We start from the raw sequence: 15488 nt of genomic DNA, 5'->3' as shown, positions 1-15488 counted from the left end.
CACATAAACAACATATTTACAACCAGCCTAGATTCTTCTTAACTCTGGATCTACCAAGTGTCGAGAGGGATCAAATCTCTTTTCACTCTAAAAAAGGTTTGCATCTCAAGATATTTGATCCCTCTTGGGTCTTGATATATCTAGAGTTAAGATGGATCTAGGCTAGTTTAGTTTCCCCTTTTAAATATGTTATATTCCACATAAATACCATGGGTTATTTTTATTTTTATTATTATTTTAATTTCATAGGGTTATTTTTGTTTTTATTAAAATGTTCACATTACATTATGTTATGTTACAACATCTCTACCATACGGGGCTACACAATTATTTTATTTTCTATATATAATGTTGATATAACATTATGTTTTTTATAACTGATAATAAATTATTATTTTTGTCGTTAATATATTTTCGTTTTAAATATTACATGTGAACTGAATATAACATGAATTACAAATAATATAGTATCAATAATATTATTTTTACATGGGATTTTTCAACTCCATCTTAAGTAGTGAACTAATTACATATATCTCTCATATTAAAAAAGTAAATTATTATATTTACCTTCAATCACTTTATTTATCTATATTAAGTTTGGTGTAAAATTAAGGTGGAAATTGGAGTATTTTATTTATGGCCTACATTTTATTTTTATATAGTATTTTCTAATTTGCTAATATAAGTATTATTTTATCATTTTTAAATGTAATGTTACCTGGCAACATCTCTCTCATGTTGGGTTGTAGAGCGTCGCAAAAAAAAGGATAGGAAGAAGATGTAAATAAATATACTTACCAAGAATTATTGCCCACCATTGTTTGTGTGTTATTTAGCACTTTAATTAGGAGTAAAAATGTAAATGTACAAACGTACTAGTGATTACTAACCAAAATTTATGCAAGATCTTGCTCCTTAGTAGACAATTATTTTTTCCACTTTATATATCAATTTGCAATTTTTCTAAAACCATAATTTCCACTTCAATGATAGGGACTAAGCTACCCTGCAACACTTTTTAGAGTTTCTTTTAGATTTGATTTAAGAACAATGGTTATGGGAGGTTTTTTCTATCCATACCATGAAAAATATCTTTATATTTTATAAATGGAAAATACATTTTTAAAATTTTGAAGGACTATCTAAACAACAATGTTTGAAGTCATTACGAAAATACTCATTGGGAACTCAATATGTGACATCTAAGAATTGAATAGGGCATAAAAACCAATATATATATATATATATATATATATATATATATATATATATATATATATATATATATATATTCAATGGGGTTTATCATGAATGGTTGGGAGGAATGATTGTTATACTTCTCATACAGGTCCAATTCTTACAAGTGGCATGTTGGATTTGAAACTTGTATGGCCTTAAGCCCTATAGAATATCTCCCGATGGGATAGAAGGTGGGGCACTTTGTTACATGGAATACACACACACACACTCTCTCTCTCACACACACACATATATAATTGGATGGATTATTTTGATTTTGTTGATTTTTTAATATAAAAGTAGTAATTTCCCAAGGAGTTGGATTCAATGTTATAAAGCGACGAGTTCTTCATCATTAGTTAAGTTTAAATTCCCTTGAGGGCCTAGCCTTGAGGCCATAGGGGCAACTTGAGGTAGTGGTTGAATGTGTGGTTTAACCTAGAGAGACTATATTAATAGTTTCATGACTTGTGCACACATAAGTGGATTAAATATCACCCCCATGTCCTTATTTTTATATCTCCCCATGGAGGACACTCTCGTATAATAATCCACCTACTCTTGATAATTGTAATCCACTTGCCTACTCCCTCATGTAAATGAGATTCACTTGGTGATCTGATGATATCATATGTGCATATCTTCATGTAGTTCTCTCCACACTCGAGCTAGTTAATGTTGGAGTTATGGTTGTTTCCTCTTGCCACATAGCATAATTACACTTCGTATCTTCCAGGCAGCCCCATAGAAATGACAATGATTTCTAGCTTTGAGTGCAATGACTTTATAAGCAATGGTTCTTTAGTATGTTTCCTCATTTGGGGTCAACATCATTTTTTCTTTCTCTTTTATTTTTCCTTGTTATTCCTTATTATTTTCCTTCTTTGTGTAGATATTCCTCTAAGGGGGAGGCTAGAGAAAACCTCTTCCCTTTAACTCCCTTGTTTCTTATCTTGCCTCCTTTTGGATTTTGAGTTCCCTCTTGAATAGTTTTTAGAATTCCCCCATCTCTTGCCCCCTTTGAATTCTTTGTCTCTTCTCCATAGGTGGCTTAACTGGTCCCCCATCTCCCTCTTGACTCTTGTTTCTATCCACCTTACTACCTCTCTCCTAGTATTTCCCTCTCCTCTATTCATGCTAATATTAGGCCCCTCCTCTAGTCATCAAGGCTATTGAGGCAGAAGGAAACAACCTTGCTCAAGGGCTCAGTTATGAGTTGAGAGGATTGCAGTTGCTCATTGTGAGAATACTCCATTATATGGAAAGGTATGAAAAGTAGTAGAAAGGTTTAGCTTTGGAGTTTCAGACTAGGGTTTTTGCAGTTTCAATCTAGGGTGTTGGTATACTAGGACTTTTTGGATGATGATAGGGATTTGGCTCAATAGAAAAACCATATGTGGATCAGGAGTTGCATTACTCCTTTGACTCGTGGGAAGGCATCTCGAATTGGAAATCTCCATAGTGGAATCGCCACCTCTCCACTTGTTGTCATAACTGCTATCCCTATCTATTAACCTGTTCTTGGTTGGGAGTATCCATCATCTCACTTTCCATACCCGAGGTTAACATCGACTAAGGTCACTTCTGAAAAATCATCCAGATATCACATGGTAAGGATATAAATGCCTCTATCCTTAGGCTTAGAAGCTTTTGTCTTTACCTTCTTAGGGTTTGGTAATCTTGCAGACCAACTTTGGAACTCTTCCTGATTTTTGTTTCTTGCCAACTCTTCTCCACAACTTGCATCAAATGAGGGTTCTCCACTTTTTTCTATAGTAAAAATGCACCATCTAGTTTTATTGGTCCTTTCTTGTCCCCAAATATGTTAAGTACGAAGGGGGTTGAATTAAAATGGAAAGTTGTGCTAACTTCATTAGGCCCAGCTAGTGAAAAATCCTCAAAAACTAGTCAAAAATGCATCAAACGAGAAGAAGTTGTTCTTAGCTTAGGGTTGGGAGTAGATGTCCATTTACAGAAAATTTGTAACATGGTTGAAACCACGGTTGTTAGGAGGTTTATGGGGCACCATATGAGCATGGATACTTTGCGAAGGTACACAAAACAAAATTTTCTCAGTCTCCTTAACTACCCTTCATAAAATATTATTCTTGAAAATGGTTGGTTAGTATGGAATTTAAGCTCTGAGATGAATGCAAAGAAGATGTTGGGAAAAATATGGTTCTGGCATTCCTTGGCATTATTCCTAAAATTTTGGGGCATAAACTTTGACGCTCGCTTGAAGAATTTGGAAGTCACTCCAGTCTGGGTGAGGTTATCAGGTTTACCTCTAATGTTTTAGTCTAGTAATTTCTACAAGGAAATTGAGAACAAACTTGGGCATTTCTTAAAGGCTAGTGGATCATTTCACACCATTGGATACATGGGGATGGCTAGGATTTTGGTCAGATTGAATCTCTCAAAGGGTTTGGAAAATTCCATCTCTGTCAAGTTTAAGGACTCTCTATTTTGGAAACATTTGGACTATGAAGGAATTTTGTTCAAGTTTAGTGTTATATAGTAATTTGTCGCACTCCCTGTCTCATACTATGAGCTTTCAAAATTTTCCCAAAATGTCACAAAGTGACAGAAGTTGTCAATGAATTCACCATGAAAAAAATTGATCAGAGCATCCCTAAAAAAGAAGAAGAAATTCCTTGAAGTAATTCTGGAGGATTTGTCAAAAAACCCTATTTGCAAGCCCAATGATACTGTTACTAGTAAAATCTATGCTGGTAACCCTCTCTTCATAACTGGTGTCTAGCATTGTTAGCGTTGGAATTATAGTGAAAAAGCACGCTAGTCCTCTTCAGGAAGTTTCTCCAAAAATGGGGCAGAAGCTTCTCTTACTATAAGCCTCGAGAACGACGAGTTGGTTACTATTGAATAAGGATATGGTCGAGTTCTCCCATTTTGTTTCCTTGATCCTACCTTTAGGGATATTCCCCCTAAGATGTGGACCTTCTTCCCCCTTTTGTGGATACCTAACTCCCTCTCCTTTCCTATAAATGAATTCCCTTATACCCTCAAATGGTTGGTTAGACTAGATTAGTCATGCTGCTGCTAAATTGTGCCTAATTGCTGCCAATTTGTGAATGAGAAAGGAGTGCTTGAAGGTCTTTGCTTGGACTTGGAAACCCATCCCGAAGGAGGCTTCCAACACTAAGGCAGTGATTGTATGCTTCCCTCTTGTATTTATTATTAATGCAATGCATGTTTATGTTCCATAAGCATGTAAATGACTACTTGCTTAGTATGATGTTCCTTGATCTATCATATGGTTTACATTAGAATGCATATGTTATGTTTTTCCTTTGTTTTCTTTGTTTGATCTCTCTTGTAGGTATTCATTCATGACAGAATAGAAAGGGTCAATCTTTGAAGTGAGGAGATCAAGATCGACATCGAAAGCGACCTCATAGGAGTGAGGTAGGCCATCTTTCCTCTCTTATGTCATTTTGATTTAAAATAGGATAGTTTTGCATGTATTTGTTTCGGTTGTTACTAGATCCACTCATTGGGCTAGAGGAATCACATCTATCCATAGAAGGGATTGCCTAGATAACAAAATGGTGACTCTGTTGGGGAGACTATAGACCTTTCAACCCTCCTTTTGCATTTGGCCTTTTTTATTAGTTTGGACAACCTTTCAATGATCCTTGGTTTTGATTGCCTTTGAGTATGTACTCTAAGTAGTTGGTCATTTCGGGTATTAGGTCTAGGATTTTTCTCAAGATCTACTTGTGTTTCCAAAAATTTCCTCGCTCAGCATGTTTTTTATCAATTACAGTCACGCAGTTAGCACTATTTTTTCCTAAACAGTCGTTCTTAGACCTATGGCTCTAACTGGCTGCCTACGTTGGTATTTGAATGGGAGAATTTGTAGGGTTCCTGTTGAAAAAAATAGTGTGTCCTGATCTCTGAGATCATTTCCTTGCTCTGTGTGCATTAGATCCTGTCTGTTTGCCTTCAGTTTCTTTGTGGTGTGCAAAATTTTATCCCATGCTTGAAGTGGTAAAAATGTCATTTTGATTGAGTCTTTCATACTTTGAGTCAATTAAAATCTTTGTTTGTTGCTTGTATGAGTGGGAAAATACTGATTTTTTGTTGATTGAGTAGTAGTAGTTCTTTTGCATTCATAAAGAAATTGATTTTTCATTCATTTAGTTTTCATCTCATAATTTACTTTTCGTAAAGTGCATTAGATCACATTGCATTGAAAAGTCATTTTTTGAGATTTATCATTGGACATAGATTACATTGTTTAGTGATTGAAAGCTAAAAGTGCATTGAGTGCATTCTCATTCATTGAAAGAAAAATTGAAATCATTTTGCTTTTGGTGGTTGCATTTGGAAAATGAAAGTGAAAGATCTAGTTAGGAAAGCTTTGTTTGTTGCATTTTTCATTGTTGCATCATTGTTTGAATCTCTTCCCTTACTATATTAGCTTTCATCAAAATGAAAAGAATCCTTTTCTCATGATAGTTGCATCATAAGTGTTCAGGTGACATCGTTTTGAGCCTTAAAACCAAAACTTAATTGAAGATAAACTTAAAATTTACCTCAATTATCCTAAGGAGCATTTGCAACTTGACGAAAAAAATTAGAGGTCTAAGCTAGAGACATGTTCCAGCATCGTTAAATGTAGGATTTGTCATTCTTTTCCAGCGTTGTATCTTGGGGGCGAAATCCCGTTCCACGTACGGAAGTGTATAGGACCATTCTCCAATACTGTTCGGTATATCAGAGGCACTCCACGCATGGTATGAATATGGGAATTCTCTCATCGAATGGTTACATATTAGACATAACTACTATGGATTGTACTCCCATGTACCATCAAGTATATTTTGATAGTCCCCTATAGGTTTTTATCCATCCATTGGTAACTAATTATGTCACCTTATGCACTGTGATACACCGAACACAACATTGGGGGAGACTGGTTTCCGTATGTTAAGTCCTTGTTTTTCCAAGGTGTATGTTGCAGTTCATAGTTTCTTGGTAAACCTTTATGCTTAGTTACCCCTTTTTAATTTATTTTTGTTAAGTTCTAAAATAAATTAATTGACCATGGAAAAACATCCATCCTGTGGAAATACTCCTTAGTATATCTTAGATTGAGACTAATGGCAACAATTCCTGAGTCTAGCAACCAAGGAAACCCCTCTAATGGTAATCCTAGTACTTTTCCTTCTTTTCGAAATGTTGGTGCTCCCTATATGGAAACGTTGTCCCTTCCTCGATTTAACATTCGTTTTTCGGCTTGGTTATTTTCAACCCCTATGGTTGCAAATGTCCAAACTACTCCTAAACCAGGATCTCATCCACTTGAACCATATCAACCTCTATTTGATCTTAAAGCTGGCCCTTTTCCTTCTTCACCTGTTTGGTCTTCTTCCTCTTCGTCTTCTTCATCTAGTGAAAACATGCAAGTTAGTAACTAGGTGGATAAGAATAAGAAGAAAAAGAAGATTAAGAAGAAGAAAAATAAGCAAGGGGGCAACCAAGTAGTCGATGCTACTGATGCAATTGGTGTTGAGAAACTTTCCATTCAACCTCACAAAGTGAAATTCCATTGTAATATTTATAAGGGTGACCATCTTCTTCGAAAATGTCCTGGTATTCCCAAGACATTAGAAGTGTGGTACACAGGTTCACATCAACCTTTTTCATCAGCCCCTAGAGATCATGTTGATGATAAACCTTCAACTAGTGACAACAAAGCCCATGGGAAAAAAGGAAAAGTCAAATTTCCCTGTAGGTTATGTGAAGGGAGTCATCCTATTCACATTTTTCCTTGTATGGATGAAGCCTCAAACGTGTTGGATAACCTCATCTCTGGTCAATCCCACTCTCTCTGAAAGTGAATCTCATGAGTCCATTCCTAACCAACCATTGGTTGAGGAAATGGTTGACCTGATTCCACCTTTAGGTGATCACATCTTTCCTATAGAGAGTGAACCTCATACCACTCATGTTCTTCTTGTTTCATCAGATTCTAATGAATTGGAGGGAAATCTTCTCATTCCCACAGTATAGGGCAGTGATCCTCCTATCCCATAACACAAGGGGGGAGTTATCCCATTCCCATGGCAACCCCTCCAAGCAGTATGGTTGCTTCCTTTGATTGGAGTTGAATGGTAGGATATCGTCTGTGCCCTTCCAAATCATGGTGCAGGCTTATAATATGGTTTTTCCGAGCACAATTATAAATGAAGGTGTGTATGTTAGTATTTTGTCCTCCACTGCTTGGAAAGCTTTAGGTTCTCCGCAGCTTGTGCTCGTTACCCAGAATATATTAGCTTCTAACAAAGGGACTAGTCAACCATTAGGGATCCTTCCTAGTTTCCTATTACTTCGGGACGAAAAATTGTCTATCTCGATTTGATGGTTGTCCAAGGCCCTTTAGATTTTAATCTACTCCTTGGTCGAGACTATGTTTATGCCATGGGAGCTCTTGTCTCTTCTATCTTTCGTGTGCTATGTTTTCGGCATGAAGGAAGAATTGTGACCATTGATCAGTTGCCATTCGTTGGTCCTAATTCAGCTACCAAGCAACCATCTTCCCTAAATGGTCCTTACACACAAGTGGTATCTTTCCCACCATAGGTTATTTATATGTCCACTTGTTCCATGCGTGTGTCAACTCATAATCTATTCAATGATATAGTGCATCGTGTACTAGGGACATTGGAACCCGATATTTCCATTAGATCCCTTGACAGGTATCCCTTCCAGAGTGTTGTTCTCCTATCTGATGAGAACCCCTTGGAAGCTATTTTCTCTTATAGTCCATGATTAAGGTCATGAGGATAATTCTTTTACTATGTCAACATCGTTAAAAAATGAAATAGGTCCCCATGAGGATAGTTCGTTTACTATGTCAGCCTCGTTAAAAAATGAAAGAGGTCCCCATGAGGATATTTCTTTTACTATGTCAACCTCATTAAAAAATGAAATAGATCTCTATGAGGATAGTTATTTTACTATGTCAAGCTCGTTAAAAAATGAAATAGGTCCCCATGAGGATAGTTCTTTTACTACATAAACCTCGTTAAAAAATGAAATAGGTGTCAAAGCACAGTTCCTTTTCTTGTGACAAGCTCCTTAAAAAATGAAACAAGGTTCCTGGAGCACGGTTCCTTTTCTAGTGTCAAGCTCCTTAAAATATGAATCAAGGTTCCTGGGGCAGAGTTCCTTTACTTGTGTTAATATCATTAAAAAATAAAACAAGGTTTCATGAGCATGGTTATTTTCTTTTGTCAATCTCATTAAAAAATGAAACAAGGTGTCATGAGCATGGTTCTTTTTATGTGTCAATCTCATTAAAAAATGAAACAAATCCCCCTCCAATTCGAGTCTTTGCTTAGATCTCGTAGAATCCCAGTCGTCTTTAACTTGATCTTGTAAATGAACCTTCATTCCATCCACCTGTTAGTAACCAATTGTCTACTTAGGTGAATGAAATGAGGCTTGGGGGCATGTACCTCTAATTAAGTCTTTATACTAGGGACATGCAAACTTCTCTCAAGCAAAGTTAATCTTTGTTTCAATCTTGTGTAAAAGTGAAACCAAACTCAAGCATAGTTTATCTTTGTTTCAAGCTTGTGTAAAAATGAAACCAAACTCAAGCATAGTTTATCTTTGTCTCAAGCTTGTGTAAAAATCAAACCAAATTCAAGCATAGTTTATCTTTGTTTCAAGCTTGTGTAAAAATGAAAACAAATCCAAGCATAGTTTGTTTCCATTTCAAGCTTGTGTAAAAATGAAACCAAATCGAAGCATAGTTTATTTTTGTTTCAAGCTTGTGTAAAAATGAAATCAAATCCAAGCATAGATTTTTCTCATGTTTCAAGCTTGTGAAAAAATGAAATCATCTTCAACTAACCTCAAGCATAGTTCCCATGTTTCAATCTTGTGTAAAAATGAAACCATCCCCACTTTATCTCTTGTGATTGTCGTTTTTATCAGTTTTTTTTTGCTAGATGGCCCTTGGTTTTTTCATTTCATCGTCACTATCTCTTTGGCCGATCATACACTTTCACTTGGTTGTCTTACCCTTGCCCGAGGAACATCTACGATGAGTGGTCTTATTAGCCAACCTCTTGACCATTACATGTATTGAACAGTTCCATCATGACCATAACCAATTGTTATCCTTTAATACCACTCATTCCTCCAGATGGAGTCCTCTTTCAGCTCTTTTCAGACTTAAAAAATATGAAAATATTTCTGAGCACATGTCTTTTCGAACTTGTAAAAGTAAATGAAAATACGTCTACTTAGTATAAGTTTAACCCTTTTCCGAACTGAGATAGACTAAGTTACGAAAAAGGAATACCTTAGTCACATGTGGCTAAGAGGTTCTCTTGAATATTGTTTTCTACCTTTTTATATTCAGGAGACTATCTACGAAAAGGGACCTCTGGAGTTTTCTTTTTGCCTTTTTTTTCACTCTCTAAACATGAAAAATATGTCGAGTTATCCATCCATCGGACTCGTAAAACTTAAATGACGTAGGACTTGTAACCATGAAGATACCGATCTACTCCTTCCTAGGGATTGTTAAACTTACTATGATGGATTCATCTGAAGGGTGAACTTATACGACACGCATATGGTATCCTCTTCAAGCTTGTTATAAAAACTAAAGGGGAAAGTGGAAGTAAATGTGCCTTGTAACCTATTTAAAAGGCAACATTTCGCTCTTGAACATGACACTTCGCTGCATCTCTTTTCAGGTTTTGGATATCCTTTCTTTGTCACTTTCCTTCCTGGGTTTGGGAAATCCATTTACCTCTCATTCGATCATATTCTATCATCACCATGACCAATGATCCCATTTTGAGTCAAATGCTGGTAAACTCCACACTCGTGTCACCGATATGTTCAAAATAAGTTTTGCTTGCCAATTCAAACCTCTTATACCCCATTTGACCTTCTCTACTACAATCTTGAATCACTCTCACAAAATTTACAAAGTCCTTTGTTTCGTGTCGATGATGTGGAAAAAATTATGGCCCTCCTTCGATGGATCACTTCCTGTCGACTCCAACTCATTATCCAGGAAGATGATCTAGAAACTCCCTTTCAGTACCTTGGATCTTGCATGCCTCAATGGCAGGTTCTTCGCATTCGACAATAGGTTCACATCATGGGCCCTCGATAGAATGATTTTGCGAGCATTCGACTTCAACTTCCTTGTTCACACTCATGGATTGTGTTGTTGTACCATGAGATCCATTGTCATTATTAGTGGTTTCTCTCATACATGTTAACAATTTACATCATTGATCAGTAATTAGGTGGTTTCTACCATGTTCGACTTCAACACGTCTATTCGCATGGTTAGATTTGTACTTTGGTTGGATCAGGACAGAGATGAAGACCCTGGATTTCATCTGATAAATCTGGGCTACGTGGAGTTATTTAGTATTCATGATTGTACACATGATCTTTTCTAGTCGAATGGTTGTGTCCATGTCATGGATCCATACACATGATCCCATGTCGTGGATTCATGTATTGTTCGATGCTTACATCAGAGATGTCATATATGTTGTATTATGTTTGATTTGCAGGTCTCCAGATGTTAGTTCTCCAAAGTCCTTTCCTTGAATTGTAAAGCGCTTCAACCATAACTCTCTGTTCTCACTTCATGCTTTAGGGGGCACCTATTATACAGTATTTTGTCGCACTCCCTTTATCATATCTTGAGCTGTCAAACTTTGCCCAAAATGTTGCAAAGTGACAAAACCTGTCAATGAATTCACCATGAAAAACATTGATCAGAGCATCCCTAAAAAAATGCCTTGAAGTAATTCTCGAGGATTTTTCAAAAAACCTTATTTGAAAGCCCAGCGCTACTATTACCATTAAAATTTGTGTTGGTAACCCTCTGCATAACTGGTGTCTAGCACTGTCAGCATGGGAATTATAGTGGAAAAGCATGTTGGTCCTCTTTAGGAAGCTTCTCAAAAAATGGAGCAGAAGCTTCTCTTATTAGAAGCCTCGAGAACGACGAGATGGTTATTATTGAATAAGGATATGGTCAATTTCTCCCATTTTGAGTCATTGATCCTAACTTAGTGATATTCCCCTTAAGATGTGGACCTTCTTTCCTCTTTTGCGAATCCCTAACTCCCTCTCCTCCCCTATAAATGCATTCCCTTATACCCTCAAATGGTTGGTTGGACTAGATTGGTCATGCTACTGCTAAATTATGCCTAGTTGCTTCCAATTTGTGAAGGAGAAAGGAGTGCTTGAATGTCTTGGCTTGGACTTGGAAACCCATCCCAAAGGAGGCTTTCAACATCAAGGCAGCTGTTGTATGCTTCCCTCTTGTGTTTATTATTAATGCAATGCATGTTTACTTTCCATAAGCATGTAAATGACTACTTGCTTAGTATGATGCTCCTTGATCTGTCATATGGTTTACATTAGAATTCATATTATGTTTTTCCTTCATTGTCTTTGTTTGATCTCTCTTGCAGGTATTTGTTTGCAACAGAATAGCGAGGATCGAGATTGGAAGAGGATATCGAGATCGACATCAAAAAGTGATTGCATAGGAGTGAGGTAGGCCATCTTTCCTCTGTCATGTCATTTTGATTTAAACTAGGAGAGTTTTACATGTATTTGTTTTGGTTGTTACTAGATCCACTCATTGGACTAGAGGGATCGCTTCTATCTGTAGAAGGGATTTCCTAGATAACAGTGGTTGTTTCCACATTTATGATCACTTTGGTGCATGTTGTCCCATGCTAGGTAAACTCAAGATTTGGGTTTTGATGGCTTCCACTCTGTAGCTTGCCATGTTGGTGCCAAAATCAATAATGGTGGAACAACCAACTCATCCCAGTGAAAAACCCTAGGTGCTACATCAAAAGAAACAAGACCCTAAGGAACCACTTCCACTGACAAATTTAACTAGTATGGGCACATATTTTTCTCACATTGTAAATTTTATTTTTCCACACCTTATTCGATATAATGAAGTGGTTGTTGTAAAAAATTTGAAGATTGTGTTCATATCTCACAATATCCATGCAATACTTCTACTATGGATTGGATCCTACCTATGGATATCCCCTCTACATCTACTTCAGACCCCATCCTATCCCCTCCTAAAACTCCCCACAACTCTTCAGTCGTTATCCCCCCTCTGGACATGTTGATGTCTTATAACTTAATACCCTGTGGTTTACTCTCTTCATATCCCTCACAACTGAGTGATAGAGGTTCTACTTTATGTCAAGGATTGGATTTGGGGAAATATGTATCTCCCCCTAGAAATAATTGGGCCATGGAAAGAAATCTCATTTATTAAAGGTTCAACCAATCGTGCACGCATAAGTGTGTGCCAAAAGACAACACTCTATTATTGGGGAACTTAGAGCATCATCCCTTGAGGGGGTTGCACCATGATAATTCTCTCCTTCAATATTCATGGGTTTGAAAAATCCCAAAAGAAACTAGCCCTGTCACGTCTGGTTGACAAAATTGGACAGACATATTTTTCTTACAAGTGACTATGATTAATATCTCTTGGGCCACTCACACTTGCCACTATTTTTAAGAACTATGAGTTCCTTTCTTTGGATGCATCAAGAAAATTAGGGGGACTTATCACTGGGTCATGAAAATCAAATTTTGGGTGGCAAAAACATGATATTTCTACGGTGGGATGGTGACAGAGCTATTGCCATTTATTATAGATCAAACTATATGCATATGCAATGTTTATGGTCCCTTCTTGGATAGATGTCCATTTTAGGAAACTATCATCACACTTCACTTTCCCTCTTTGGATACTCTAATATTTGGGGGATATTTAAACCTTTTTCTTAGGCATGATGATGCATAGTGTCCTTTTGCCAGATCGGACCTTGACTTGTAATTTCTTTCTCAATATTTTTGACAATGTGGATCTAATTGATATTCACCCTAATAGGATCCTTCCTACATGGAGAGATAATAGGACTAGTTCAGATTGGATTGCAAATTAGTTTGACTGATTCCTTATTTCAAACATATTCTTGGATAAAAGTCTTTGCAGTTGTTAAGGGGTGGAGGTTGGTTGTATATCTGATCATTGTCCAATTATCCTTGAATTGGATCAAACCCCCCATAAACACCCAACTCCTTTCAAGTTAAATCGACATTGTTTGGAGGAATAATCCTTTATTCATGCCTTAAAATATATTTGGGTTCCCTACATTTTCTGAGGATGGGGCTTCCCCCACCCCCTAGCAGTTCCAAGAAAATATAAAACAAGCAAAGGCAACTGTTATTTCCTAAGCTAGAAGAAAAAGGGATTTGAACAACAAGAGGTTGGAGGAGATTGAAGCCCAGATCAAGTATATTTTAGAAGGGGAGGGTTTTTGGATGCTCTTGGCTTAGCATAAGAAGTCGCTAACAGACTCAAAAACCCAAAACGACCCATTATTTTGTATAAAGAGAAAGAGTGGCAAATGAAAAGCCAAATGCTCTAGCTCCAAGCTGGGGATGAAAACATGAAGTTCTTCCACCAATATGAAAATCATCGGAAGTTTTTTAACACCATTTGTTCCATTGATAAACCACATGGCACAAAAGCCACTTCCTTTTCTAATATTGCTAAAGTCGGTATCTCACACCTCAACACCCTTTTTGATAGAATAATTGGGTAAATATTGATCACATCTTGAGAACTACCTCCCTCTTTCTTTGGTTTCTTGAAGAAGACAATGATTATCTCATGGGTGAGATTACTTTAGGGGAGATGGAAACCACGTTACATGGCTTTCAGAGAGGTAAGAGACCAGGGTGTAATGGCCTCCCAATTGATATATACATAGAATTTTTTTATTTAATTTCTTAGGACCTCCTCCAGATGGTGGAATATTCTCATCTTACAGACCACATGTTGGATCCTTTCAACACCACATTTATTGCACTCATTCTTAAAGAGGACAATCCTAATATTTTTTATCATTTCAGGTTGATCTCTCTCTGTAACACTATCTACAAAATCATCTCCAAGATCATGCCCTACTAGATTAAAAAAAAAATATCTGATCATGTATCCCCTAAATAGTTTCAGTTTCTTAGGGATAGAAAAAATCATGATGCCATTGGGTTGGCACAGGAGGAACTCCATACAATCCAAAAATTCAAAAAGAAGGTTGTTGTTTTCAAAGTGGATCTCTCAAATGATTTTGACAAGGTAAATAGGTTGTACATCAGGCTTCTCCTCCTACATCTTGGTTTCCCCCATGAATTTTTATCTTGGATTCATAGTTGTATCAACACTATTTTCTTCGTTATTTTGCTTAATGTTGTGACATCTCCTTTCTTCAATGGATCACAAGGACTTAGACAAGGCTACCCTCTATCACCTCTTTTGTTTCTTTTTGTGGTTGAAAGCCTTAGTAGACTTTCTAAACATGCTCAGGACACTGGTCCATTTACATGTATTCAAATTAGATATGACTGCCTTTTGTCTCATTTGTTGTTGGTTGATGACATCCCCATATTTTGGGAAGCATCCCTTATTGATTTTAGTGCATCCTCTAATCTGATAATTACTTATGATTTTAATTTAGTTAATCCATTTCTTGTGATTTTTTCTATCATAAAGTAATTACACAAAGGATCTTAAGAGTGATACAAAAATTCCATAAGGATAATAAAGAGATAGCCACACAAGAACACAACATTTTTACCCTAGGAAAACCCACATGGGGGGAAACCCAACAATCATTTTCTTATAGAATCAATTTAACAAGAGATACATTAAAGTCAATACTATGGACAAACTAACTAGAAAATACATCCATAAGGATTCCAATCCATCCCTCCTCAATATGTCTAAAATAGATGTATGTCTTCCACAAGAGTACACAAAAAATTTGGCTCTATTTCCACATAGATGAACCAGAAGAGATTCAACCTTCATACACTAAGATAAAACACGGAGATTTGGTCTCCTTGCACAAAGTTAAATCACAAAGAATTCAAACCTGACCTCAAAAAGTATCATAGAAACTTCCACCTTGCCTTGGACACACATGCAAGCAACAGAGAGAGAAACATTCACATGTGTGAGCCCTTATTCTTCTTCTAACTTCAACCTCCTTTTTCCTTGACCACCTTCACATAAGGGAGTAGAAATATAACTCTTTATGATGATATCTGAATTGCATATGGAGGAAGATCAAGTGATTTTGTATATAGTTTCTTTGGGGGTCAAATAGGTTCCATTG

The sequence above is a fragment of the Pinus tabuliformis genome, chromosome X (genome assembly GCF_031772625.1).
Source record: "Pinus tabuliformis cultivar Carrire ecotype Pingquan chromosome X, CPIR1, whole genome shotgun sequence".
Lineage (NCBI taxonomy): Eukaryota > Viridiplantae > Streptophyta > Pinopsida > Pinales > Pinaceae > Pinus > Pinus tabuliformis.
Note: the sequence above shows the minus strand (reverse complement) of the source record.